General features: G+C 42.0%; 1 long non-coding RNA gene across 1 annotated transcript in view; it reads right to left on the bottom strand.

The window, feature by feature from the left end:
• Positions 1-4,112: 4,112 nt before the first annotated feature.
• Positions 4,113-12,398, bottom strand: part of LOC131754422 (uncharacterized) — a 253,397-nt gene continuing 245,111 nt past the window's right edge. The window contains exon 3 of the long non-coding RNA XR_010840232.1: positions 4,113-4,293. This is a non-coding gene — a long non-coding RNA (uncharacterized lncRNA). The remainder of the gene's footprint in view (positions 4,294-12,398) is intronic.

Here is a 12,398-nt window from a genome sequence, read left to right on the forward strand (position 1 = left end):
AATGTCCATCAACAGATGAATAAATAAAGAAGATGTGGGGTGTGTGTGTGTGTGTGTGTGTGTGTGTGTGTGTATAATGAAATATTACTCAGCCATTAAAAAGAATGATATAATGCCATTTGCAGCAACATGGATGGACCTAGAGATTATCATACTAAGCAAAGTAAGTCAGAAAGAGACAAATATTCTCTGATATCCCATATATGTGGAATCTAAAATATGATACGAATGAACGTACTATGAAACAGAAACAGACACAGATATAGAGAACAGACTCTTTGCCAAGGGGGAGAGGGAGGGGGATGGGGATGGAAGGATTGGGAGTGTGGGATTAGCAGATGCAAATTATTATTATAAGATGGATAAACAACAAGGTCCTACTGTATAGCACAGGGCAGTATATTTGATATCCTGTAATAAACCATAATGGAAAATAATATGAAAAAGAATATATGTATAACTGAATCACTTTGCTATACAGCAAAAATTAACACATTGTAAATCAACTGTACTTCAAAAAAATTTTTTAATAAAAGCAGTTTCAACAGAGTAGGGGAGGTACAGGCACCTTGGAAGCATCCAGCCTGCGGGAATCAGGGAAATCCTCCCATACATAGTGATACCTAAGCTGAAGTTGGAAAGACATCACTCCTCCACCAGTGGGTGCCAAGGGAAGAGGCTGGCCTAAACTGCTGCCCTGCTGCTCACTTGTCTTCTGCATCCTATGGGGCTGTGGGGAGGACATACCCATGTGGTCAAGGCCATGGTACTTATACTCATCATGAAGCCATGTATCTGTAAACAGCTCAGGTCCTCTCAGTACACATGCTCAGAATTCACAAGGTCCCTACCCTGTCCCATTTCCCCAGGCTGTGTCAATGTGTAAGGTGTCAATGTGACCACTTGGTTCCTGAGGCCCACCATGTCTCTCTGTAGCTTGTCTACATATTTGCTCCATGCCTTAATTTTCTTTTACGTATAATCAGACTTACTAATTTAGATGGATCAAGGAAGGAGTCTGAGTTAGGAAATAATTGAAGGCAAAAAGCAATAAGGAGCTATGGTAAGTTCGGTGAGGCCCATTTCAAATGCCATCCGCACTGGCTTTAGGAATAGAAAGAGACAAGAGTATGGAAAAGAGTAGAAGAGATTATGATCTCCCACTTTGGAGACAATTACCTGGGTTCAAACCCTGATTTTACAGCTATCCTCACTGTGACCTAGGGAACATGGCTGAAGGGCTCTGAGCCTCAGTTAACTCATTTGTAAAGACACTGGTTATAGATTCACAAGGTGGTGAAGATTAATCAGCACCATGCTTGTGACACACTTAGCACAAAGCCTGGTGTTTAACAAGGGCTCAAAAAGGGAGTTGCTTAGTGTTAGTGCTACCATTAACATTAGCATGCGAACTACTATATTACAGCCTAACCTGGGAGTACTAATGAAGGACATTGTATCGGTATTTTCTATGGCGAGAAAATATGGGAAGTGGTTTCCAGTGGATGCATGATACCTAATCTATAACATTTATTAATCCGTTCCTAGAGTTGGTTTAAACAAAATACAAAGCTCTAGATCATAAAAAAAACTTTGTAATTAAGCAAAGGGATTCAGATAGATTCTTTATGGATTTTGGTGTTGTCCTGAAGTTCGCATTATTTGCTGATTTAAGGATCCAAGGTATCTGGTCACACCCTTATTAAATTGTCCTTGTTCATTCATTCTTTCATTCATTCATCATTTATTCAACCAATATTTGTTGGATACCTATCAGAGAGACATTTGCACAAAGTAGGCACCTGACAATGTTTGCTGAATTTTAAAAATAGTTGTATTACCAGAATCCAACCACATATATATGTATGTTTAATTACATTCATAAAATTCTTGAGTTTTACTTTGCTTGACCTCTGAAGCAAATTAGCTAATCTATATCCAATAAATTTTTACCTTTTGAGGACTGCATTAGAAATTTTTCATTCCATTAAACCTCCCAGATTTCTCAAAGGTGGAAGAAAAAACCCAAATTCCTTGTTTAGTGCAATGCTGTACATATATAAGCTCACTAAACAATCATTTTCATTCCTAAAACATGAGCAGCTCTCTTTTCCATCTAAACCTCAATTTTCACACACTTTACTTTTTCATTTACAGTTGACATACTCAGCAGCAATATTACTATTTGCCAAATCACTGTGGATATTTTCACTCTTTGGCTAATCACTTTCGAGCTTAACAAAGTCAGATTGGAATCTGAATTTGTACAACTTTTCTCCAGATCAGACAGTCATAGAGTACACATACCCTTTGAACGCACATACCATGGAGGGAGTTAGCAATATGAGAACCATCATCCCTGCTAGAACACATCTCTGAAAAAACCTATAGGTTGACAAGTTCCATTACCCTTGATTTTTATGTCCACCATTTGAAAGTGCTAAAATCTTTAGGCAGTGAAAAATATTGGTGTTTTAAAGCACAGAGATAATTAGAAGAGGAAGGCAAAAACTCGAATCCATCCCATTCATAGTTCCAGAGCCCCGGGGAACTCCGCAAAGATGAGCTGCACCAGGAGAGCCTCCCTGGGATCACCCAGCTCATGCTACCAATGCTCCATGTACTGGCCATGGTGGCATGAGTCACTATATGCATTGCGGAGGCCTTGTCACATCGTCCAAGATAAAAAATATAAAATGTAATGATTTAGGATCATGAGTACATGTAAGCAGAAGATACCCGTGGGCATTATGCAGAGTGGAAAAAGCCAGTCTCAAAGACTTACATATTGTGTGATTCCACTGATACAGCATTCTCAAAGTGACCAAAGCATAGTGATAGAAAGCAGATCAGAGGTTGCCAAGGCTGGGGGGAAGGATATGATTATTAGTGGGTAACTTGAGAGAGTCACACCTTGAGGCAGCATAGCAGCCAGGGCAAACGTAGACAGCCAGGCTCTCATCAGGGCCTTTGACAACAGAAGCAAGCCAGGGAGGCCATCTAGGAGGTGAGGGGTCTGAAAGCTACGTTGTGCTACTGAATCAAGCTGGGATGCTCAACCTGGAGAGAAGGTGTGGAGCCATGTGTATATGTCAGGAGGTATGGCCTGGCTGCTGTAAGCAAATATCTACAGGGCTGTTGTGTGGGAGATAGAGTAGATTTGCCCTATATTAACTCTGAGGGCAGGTCTTATATCTGCAAGTAGAAGCTAGATGAAAGCAGTTTTCAACTCAACATAAAGAACTGTCCAAAAGACCTTCTTTGACAGGTAATAAGTTTCCAGACACTGGAAATATTTGAACATAGATCAAATGACCACCTGTTGAGGATGCTATAGGGGTCCCCATCAAGGGCCTCCATCCCATTCTAAGAAGATGATACCAACAATGAAGACACTGGAGGTCGGAGACCCTGATCTGAAGACAAGATCCAGTGCAGCTCTTCAAACTCCATTACTGTGTATCTGCTTTCCTGAACACGTTAACTCTTTGGTGGTTCATCATATCCCAGAATAAATCTCACCTCCCCAGCAGATCTCCAGGCCTCTTGTTAAGAGAGACACTGCCTGCACTGCTCCTACCTCCCCCACAGAGCCTGGAACGAGGTGGGTGCAATAGGGAAGCTCTGTAAACATGTGAAGCCAGGTTAATGATAGCTTTGGCATGCCCGAGGAAAGAAGCCAGCCTGGCTGCCTGCTGAAGTCCTCTTGCACTGAGAGTCCATATATTTTATGACCTCGGAGTGCTTCCTGGCACAGACTCCCCACAATGATGATTCATTTCTCCTTTGCAGCTTTGTCAGTATTTGGGTTTTCTACTTAGTTCTCAGTGAACTAGCTATCACAGTTATAGCTCCCTAGGAAATGCCATACAGTAACTCTGTCAGGGTTTTTATTTGCTTGGACAAATCGTTTTATTTCAGCAATGTGTTCTATTAGCTTAGAGAGTCATGAATCATTTCAAAGGTAGATGAAAGATGACCCAATACACAGAATTTTATATGAGATGTTGTTCTTTCTACTGAAGATCATGTCTCCTTGATTAGGATTGAGATCACTTTAACTTCATGCAAATTATGAAAAGTGAATAACATCGGCATACCTGTGCACCCACCTGGCCAGAGCTAAGAGGTTGACTCCAGCACCCATCTGGTTACCATCACTTGGGAAATCTGTCATCAACATGCAGGGTAATCATGGTCCCAAACAAAGCAGCTTGAAGCTCCTTCTCTGAAACATATGTCCTCCTGGGCCCAAACCACACCAGTGATGAAGACTCCATGAAGTATGAGTGGCTATGAGAAAAGAGTTGTTTTAGTTAGCGTAGGCTCTGCTATGATGCAGTAACACTTAAACCCTTAAATGGCTTAACCCAACAAACATATATTTCTCATTCTCATCAGATTTCTAGCGAGGTTTGGTCAGGCCTCATTTCAGGATGACTCAGGAATCAATCCCATCCTCTTCCATCTTGTTACTGCAGGAAGAGAGGAGGGAATAAAGAACTCCACCCACTTCCCTCCTTTCCTCTCTTCCTCCCTTCCTTCCTACTTTCCTTCTCTCTTTCCTTCCTTTCTTTCATGTTAAGATTTTATTTTTTAAAGCAATTTTAGGTTCACAGCAAAATTGAGGGGAAGGTACAGTGACTTCCCGTATACTCCCTACCCACACACATGCAGAGCCTCCCCCATTATCAACATCTCCCACCAGAGTGGTACCTTAGTTACAATTGATGAACCTACATTGACACATCATAATCGCTCAAAATCCATAGTTAACATTCTGGTTCACTCTTGATATTGGATATTCTATGGGTTTGGACCATTGCATAATGATGTGTATCCATCATTATAGTATCATACATAGTATTTTCACTGCCCTAAAAATCCTATGTACTCTACCTATTCATCTCTCCTCCCCAGTCACTGGCAAACACTGATATTTTTCTTTCTCCATAGTGTTGCCTCTTCCAGAACGTCATATAGTTGAGACCATACAATAGGTACCCTTTTCAGATTTTAGTAATATGCATTTAAAGCTCCTCCATGTCTTTTCATGGCTTGATACCTCATTTCTTTTTAGCACTGATTCATATTCCATTGTCTGGATGTACCATAGTTATCCATTCACCCACAGAAGGACATCTTGGTTGTTTCCAGCTTTTCACAATTATGGATAAAGTTTCTGTAAACACATGTGTGCAGATTTTTGTATAGACATAAGTTTTCAAATCCTTTGGGTAAATACCACGGAGTGTGATTGCTGGATAGTATGGTATGTGTATGTTTAGTTTTGTAGGAAACTGCCTAACTGTCTTCCAAAGTGGCTAAACCATTTTGCATTCCTACCAGCAATGAATGAGAACTCAGCATTTGGTGCTGTCAGTGTCCCCAGTTTTGGCCATTCTAATAGATGTGTAGTAGTATTTCATTATGCATTGTCTTAATTTCCTTGATGACATTCACCCGCTTTTAAATGCCTGGGCCTGGAAGTGACACTCACTGCTTTCATTCACAGCCCACTGGCCAGAACTAGACATAGCCCAGCACCTGACCGCAAGGTCTGAGGAACACAAGGGAGCACCTGGGCTCTGAGAAAGAACAAATGCCTTTGCCACAGGGCTTAATCCCCTGAGAATGGCTTTCTCAGCGCCTCCATCCCAGCTTGATCTGTCACCATGGGGTCCAGGTTTGTTCTGGTGTGCAAGTTGGACTGGGAAAGCAGCTTCACTTCTGTGAGTGAAAAGAACTGGGACTTACAGCCCAGAAAGCCTCTTCTGGAAGCAAAGTCAGGAGTTAGATGTAGTGGACTCCAGAACATCTGGCTGACCTGGGGCACATAGCAGAGGGGGCTGCAAGGGTCTCTTCCTCCTCCTCTGTATTCACATCTGAAAACACCCAGCCAGCAAAGAAATGCAGAGCAAGTGAGCACAGCCATGCCTCTGCACAGCCCTTTGCTCCCTATGTCCAGGGAGGCAACTCTACTGGAAACCTGCAGAGCTGGGCTGCGACAGAATCCAATGGCACCACACACCTGGTCACTCGGGACCATGGCTGCTCAGGTGTGGTATTTTCTCTAGACCCTGACCTCACTGGCTTTATACCGGCCAAAGTCCCCAGTAGGAAAGTCAGGTGTGGGAGTGTCCTACATATCATATCTCTTGTGCCAATTACCAAAAAAAAAAAAAAGATAATCACTAAAGAAATAGCTTGTAAGATGCAGCAGCATCTCATCTGCAAGTGAACCAGCCAAGCTGCTCAGATATTATATTATACTATTATGGAATTCATGTTAGCATCTTCAATGTACAGAATCATTTCAGTGAACAAAGTCCTCTTTTTTCTTCCAATTCCTGTTTTAATTAGAAAATTGATGGAAAATCTAGAACTACCTCCCTATAGCTAGTTTTAAAAAATCTATTTGGAAACCTTGAAAATATTGGTGAATTATAAAAGAAATTGAACTCTGATACTTTTCTCCTATTTTATTGTTCCCTATTGTCTGAAAAACCTCCAACATTGTATTTCTATAGCTCAGAATAAGGAAGTATTTTCCCCTTAGAACCTGTAGGTATTCTAATTATATGTAAATCAGTTCACAGAAATAAATATCCATGGTTAAAGGACATTTAAAACGCTAAAAGCTTTTTCTCAACTGTTCACTGTTTAAAAAAAAAAAAAAGTCTATTTCCAGAACCCTGGTAGCTTTAGCCCTCTTTCATGACTGCACAGAAGCACCGTCTCATACGATGCCATTTTTCCTGGGCTGTTCTCCTCCCTGAAACACCTCAAGTGGGGATCACAGTTTGAATCTGATTTTGAGGCAATTCTATGTTGTTGTTTTTTTAAAACATCTTTATTGGAGTATAATTGCTTTACAATGGTATGTTAGTTTCTGTTTATATCAAAGTGAATCAGCTATACATATACATATATCCCCATATCTCCTCCCTCTTGCATCTCCCTCCCACCCTCCCTATCCCACCCCTCTAGGTGGTCACAAAGCACTGAGCTGATCTCCCTGTGCTATGCAGCTACTTCCCACCAGCTATCTATTTTACATTTGGTAGTATATATAAGTCCATGCCACTCTCTCACTTCGTCGCAGCTTGCACTTCCCCTTTCCCATGTCCTCAGATCCATTCTCTACATCTGCGTCTTTATTCCTGTCCAAGGCAATTCTATGTTAATCACCTTTTTTTAACAGTGAAAACTTTTTTCCCTTTTATTCAGAATCAAAACAGACAATTGGACAAAGAAACTGAATAGAAATTAAGAAAGTTGTTCCCATATTGAAAAGGGTAACTTAAGTAAGGTCCTTTATGTGCTGAAAACACTGCTGCAGATGTATGTTTAAAGTGTCATGATTTCCCCAATATCTGAATTCTATTCTGCTCTAATCTCCTGGCCATATACACCAACAAAATGTTGATGATTCCCTTTTCTGTCTCCACCCCTGTGTCCTCAGCTCACATGGCTAAATGCCCATTTAATATCTGCACTTGGTTTCTCACAGGCATTGCAAGCTGAGCATGTCCAAAACCTAATCCCCAATTTTCTGCAAACCTGCTCCTCCCCCACTTTTTCCTTCTCAGCAAAGGGCAGCACTGTGTGCTGGTTTCTCAGGGCAAAAGCCTAGCAGTTATCCTTCCTTCTGCTTTTTCTCTCACAGTCCGCTTCCAATCCATCAGCTAAGTTCTACTGGCCCCATCTTCAAAATTTGTCCAGAATGTGACCATGTGTTATCATCTCCACCATCATTATTACTCTGGTCCAAGCTACCATTGTGGCTTGCCTACATTTTTTGCACTGATCTTCTCCCTGATTCTGATCTTGCCCTCCTATAGTCTAATTTGAACACCACAGCTAGAATGATGTTTTGAAAAGATAAAGAGAGTCATACCATTTCAATGCTCTAAACTCTCCATGACCTCCCAGTGTCAAAGCAAAGTCCTATTTGTACAGATGGCCAACAGGCACATGAAAAAGATACTAAACATCACTAATTATTAGAGAAATGCAAATCAAAACTACAATGAGGTACCACCTCACACTGATCAGAAATGGCCATGATTTAACATCTACAAATAGTAAACTTTGGAGAGGGTGCAGAGAAAAGGGAACCCTCCTACACTGTTGGTGGGAATGTAAATTGCTAAAGCCACTATGGAAAACAGTATGGAGGTTCCTCAAAAAACTAAAAACAGAGTTGCCATATGATCCAGCAATTCCACTCCTGGGCATATACCCAGACAAAACTATAACTCAAAAAGATTCATAGCAGCACCATTCACAATAGCCAAGACATGGAAACAACCTAAATGTCCATATGTCCATTGACAGAAGAATGGATAAAGAAGATTATATATATATATATATATATATATATATATATATATATATATATATACACACACACACACAATGGAATACTACTCAGCCATAAAAAGAATGAAATAATGCCATTTGCAGCAACATGGATGGACCTAGAGATTATCAAACTAAATGAAATAAGTCAGAAAGAGAAAGACAAATACCATACAATATCACTTATATGTGGAATCTAAAAATACGACACGGATTAACTTACCTATGAAACAGACTCACAGATATAGAGAACAGACTTGTGGTTGCCAAGGGGGAGTGGGTGTGGGAGGGATGGGTTGGGAGTTTGGGATTAGCAGATGCAAATTTTGTATAGAAAATGGGTAAACAACAAGGTCCTACTGTATAGCACAGGGAACTATATTCAGTATCCTGTGATAAACCATAATAGAAAAGAATATGAAAAAGAACATGTATAACTGAATCACTTCTCTGTGAATAAAATACTTGAATAAAATAAAGTTTTTTAAAAAACAAAGTCCTGTTAAAATGGTCCATAAAACTCCCTTTGACCTCACCTCCTACAACTCTTCCCTGACTCCCTCAACTCCAGCTGAGGGCATTTGTTTCTCAAACTCACCAGGTCTGTTTCCACCCCAGGACCTTTGTGCTGACTGTTCCTTTGGCGGGGATGCTCTTGGCCATATATCTGCAAGGTTCTTGCTCCAGCATCATCCCGACAACTGCAGCCATAGCATCCTCACTTCTAGCCTGCTCTCCCTTCCCTGCTGCATCTTCCTTCACATTTCTTGTCATCTAACATAATTTATATTGTACTTTATCTTTTCCTTCTTCTAGAATATAAACTCCACTAGGGCAGAGATTTTTAACTGTTTTGTTCACTGCTACCTCTGTTCGCTTAGTAACATTACTTGGCATGCAGTAGACACTTAACAAATATTTGTTGAATGAATAAATGAGATTCAGTAGTGACTCAATACATTTGATTAAACTAGGGACTCATCCTCACATTTCATGCCTGCTAACGCTTCTCACTCGCACATTTGTGGCACGTGAACCCATGACTGGCCGAGGGTCTCCTTGTGACAGGACCAGCAGGTGCTAAGCTTGTAACTGAAACTTAGGTGTAAGATTTTCAACATCTTAATGTACTTGTAGGCCACCCACTGTATCTTACTTCTGAGGTGGGCTCCCTGTGCAGCGTCAGTCACTGCAGGCATCTTGATGGGCTGGGGTGGGGTTCTATACAACTCTATCGCACCAGGGACTGAGGTAGCCCCAAACCACTCATCTTACAAGAAGACAGAGCTGCAGGGGTCAGAGAGTAGGGGAGATTCTGAAGAGAGCCACGTGGATATGAGTAAATGAGACTGTCTCCATACCTTTTAGTTCAGGGGAGGATTATAAGTAAAAATGTAGATTTGTTTCACTAAGTGCTAGTATGCCTGCAGGCTGGTATTTGAAGAAGTGAAAAGTGATGTCTCCCCTCCACCACAGACACCATGCAGCTCTGCCTCCTGCAGGCTCAGGGAGCTGCAGGCACAAACTAGTCTGTGAGCCCAAGAGATACTCCTGGAGACTTTCCAAAACATTCAGGAAGGGCCAAGGGCCCAAGCAGCTGGGGATGCATAAGACCTTTGGACATCCGGGTTATGCTGCTAACATGACCTCATCAGTAGCCAAAGACTGGCCAGGTCTGGAGATACTTGGACCCCACTTGGGTGACATCACCAGCCCTGCCAAGTCCTGGATGCTCTGCCTTCTGGCCTCATCAACCTGGAGGTGAGGCTTGGGGATGGGGTCACTTGTCACTAAAATAAATCAGCATGGCCCATTGGGAGTGCCACTTTTAACAAGTCCTGAAAAATTCCAAGATGTGATGAAATCTAACTAAATATGTCACAAGCAGAAAGGGCAAGAAATGTTTCCAAGTTTCATTCATTCTTATGAAGTGACATCTAGAAAGAAAATGAATCCGATGAAGAGGAAAAGTAGAATTATGATATTAAAAATTCATTTCCACTTAACAAATTTTCTATTAGCATCACAATTCAGGATACTTTAATGATTAGAGCCTCACATAGGTGGCATAATTGCCCACCTCACATAGGATTTAAGGGGCACCAGAAAAATCCGTTCCCAAATCGCTTCTTCAACCGCCTGAGGTCACCTACCAGGGCTGGACACAGCTGACCCTTCCCGGGTTCCTCCTCTAAATACACATTCCCAAGGGTGGAGGTCAGCCACTCAGGGCCATCCTCCCCGGAGAGTGGGCGGGGCAGATGAGAGTCCCGAAGCAAAGACTGAGCGTGGGAAGTGAGGTTCTAGGCGGCCACCCTGCACACCGGGAGGCTTGTCTGCCTTGAGTCCATCTTCACAGTCTGACCTGTTCCTGCTGAAGACAAAAGTGCTTCGGAGGACAATGCTTTCTGGGAATTCACAGGAGAGACAGCAGGAATTGTGCAGTGGGACATCCTTCAGCCAGGGAACAGTCCTGTCATGGTCTGGGGTCAGGAAGGGCAGGGGTGTGCCCTGCTCTCTGAGCAGCTCCACCTGACAGCACCAGTCAGAGTGCATCTGAGGACACACTAGGTCCCCCTGCTTCCCTTCAGCCAGGTTTCTACTGAGCCTCTGGAAAAGAAAAGGATCCTGGTATGACGTATCTCAGATATCCACCCTCATGCTTTGATAACAAGGCAAGTCCAGAGGAGATAAGCCCCAGATCAAGCAGTAATGCTGAGGGCCCCAGTGCCTCTGCTCTCAACCGTGACTCTCACTCAGGGAAGGTGAGCCCCACCTACTCCCTGCCCTATGCGAATCTCCCCAAAGCAACCAGAGGGACTTCTGAAGTGCGAGACTGAGCTGCTCTGATTTCTCAGTTTAAAAGTCAGAAATAGCTCCCCAGTAAGCTCAAGAAAAAGGCCCACATCCTGGCCTGGTATATCTAGTTGCACAAGATCTGGGTCCTGCCCCTTCTCAGGCCTCCTCTCACCACCTTCCCACATGACGCCTGTGTCCAGCTACAAGCACAACTCACAAGATGCCCACACTACTGAGGACCTATATGCTCTACTCTGACAACCACAGCCTTCTCCATCTCAGGCTCCCAGGCATTTGAGCTGCAGCCTAAGTCCTGCTCCCAAAGGATAGGATGTAAAAAGGGGGCGGGGATAGAGTAAGTTAAAACACAAGAAAGGTTGCTTTACCGAGATTCAGCTGTTTTTCCTTAATAAATATTCCTCATATCGTTGCAAGACTTTGGCTAATTTCCAGAGCTCTGAAAAAGTTAATCTTGAAAGTTTTTTACCAGTATTCTCATTGCTTTTATGAAGGAGTAGGTTTTCAAAGGTCCTACTCTGCCAGTCCAGAAGTGTTCTTGCCAGTGAATTGATTTTTGACATAGGTGCAAAGGCAACTCACTGGATAAAGGATAGTCTTTCTGAAAATGGGCTGGGACAATTAAATATTCATATGCAATCAATCAATACATAAAAATGAAAAGAACTTTGATCCATACCATGCACCATACAAAAAAATAAAAACCAAAAGGATCATAGATCCGAATGTGAAACATAAATCTACAAAATTTCTAGAAGAAAACATAGCAGAAAATCTCCATGACCTTGGATGTGCAAAGATCTTAGATACAGTGGTAAATATATGATCCTGAAAAGAACAAATCACCTTTGTGACCTTAACCAGTTTCCTTAAAATCACTGAATCTTAGTTCTATTTTGAAGGTGGGAAGAAAGTACTTTCTCTCAAAACACTATTTCTCCCCATCCTCTCTCTGACTGTGATTTTTTTAAAGGTAATGACACATCATTGTTGTGCTATGAGAGGTTAATAATACAGTACTAGAGAGTTTCATTTATATTGTTGGTGAGCCAGTCTAAAGAAGTGAGGATCCAGGTTAAGACTGATTGGGCAGATTGAAACGGGTGGTAGTGACAAGATGTGCAGGGACCCTGGAGGGCAAAGATCGTAAATTCAATGGTAAACATATGATCCTTAAAAGAACAAAGTGAACTTCATCAAAATAAGAGCTTCTGATC

This window comes from Kogia breviceps, chromosome 4, assembly GCF_026419965.1.
Source record: "Kogia breviceps isolate mKogBre1 chromosome 4, mKogBre1 haplotype 1, whole genome shotgun sequence".
NCBI classification, from domain to species: domain Eukaryota; kingdom Metazoa; phylum Chordata; class Mammalia; order Artiodactyla; family Physeteridae; genus Kogia; species Kogia breviceps.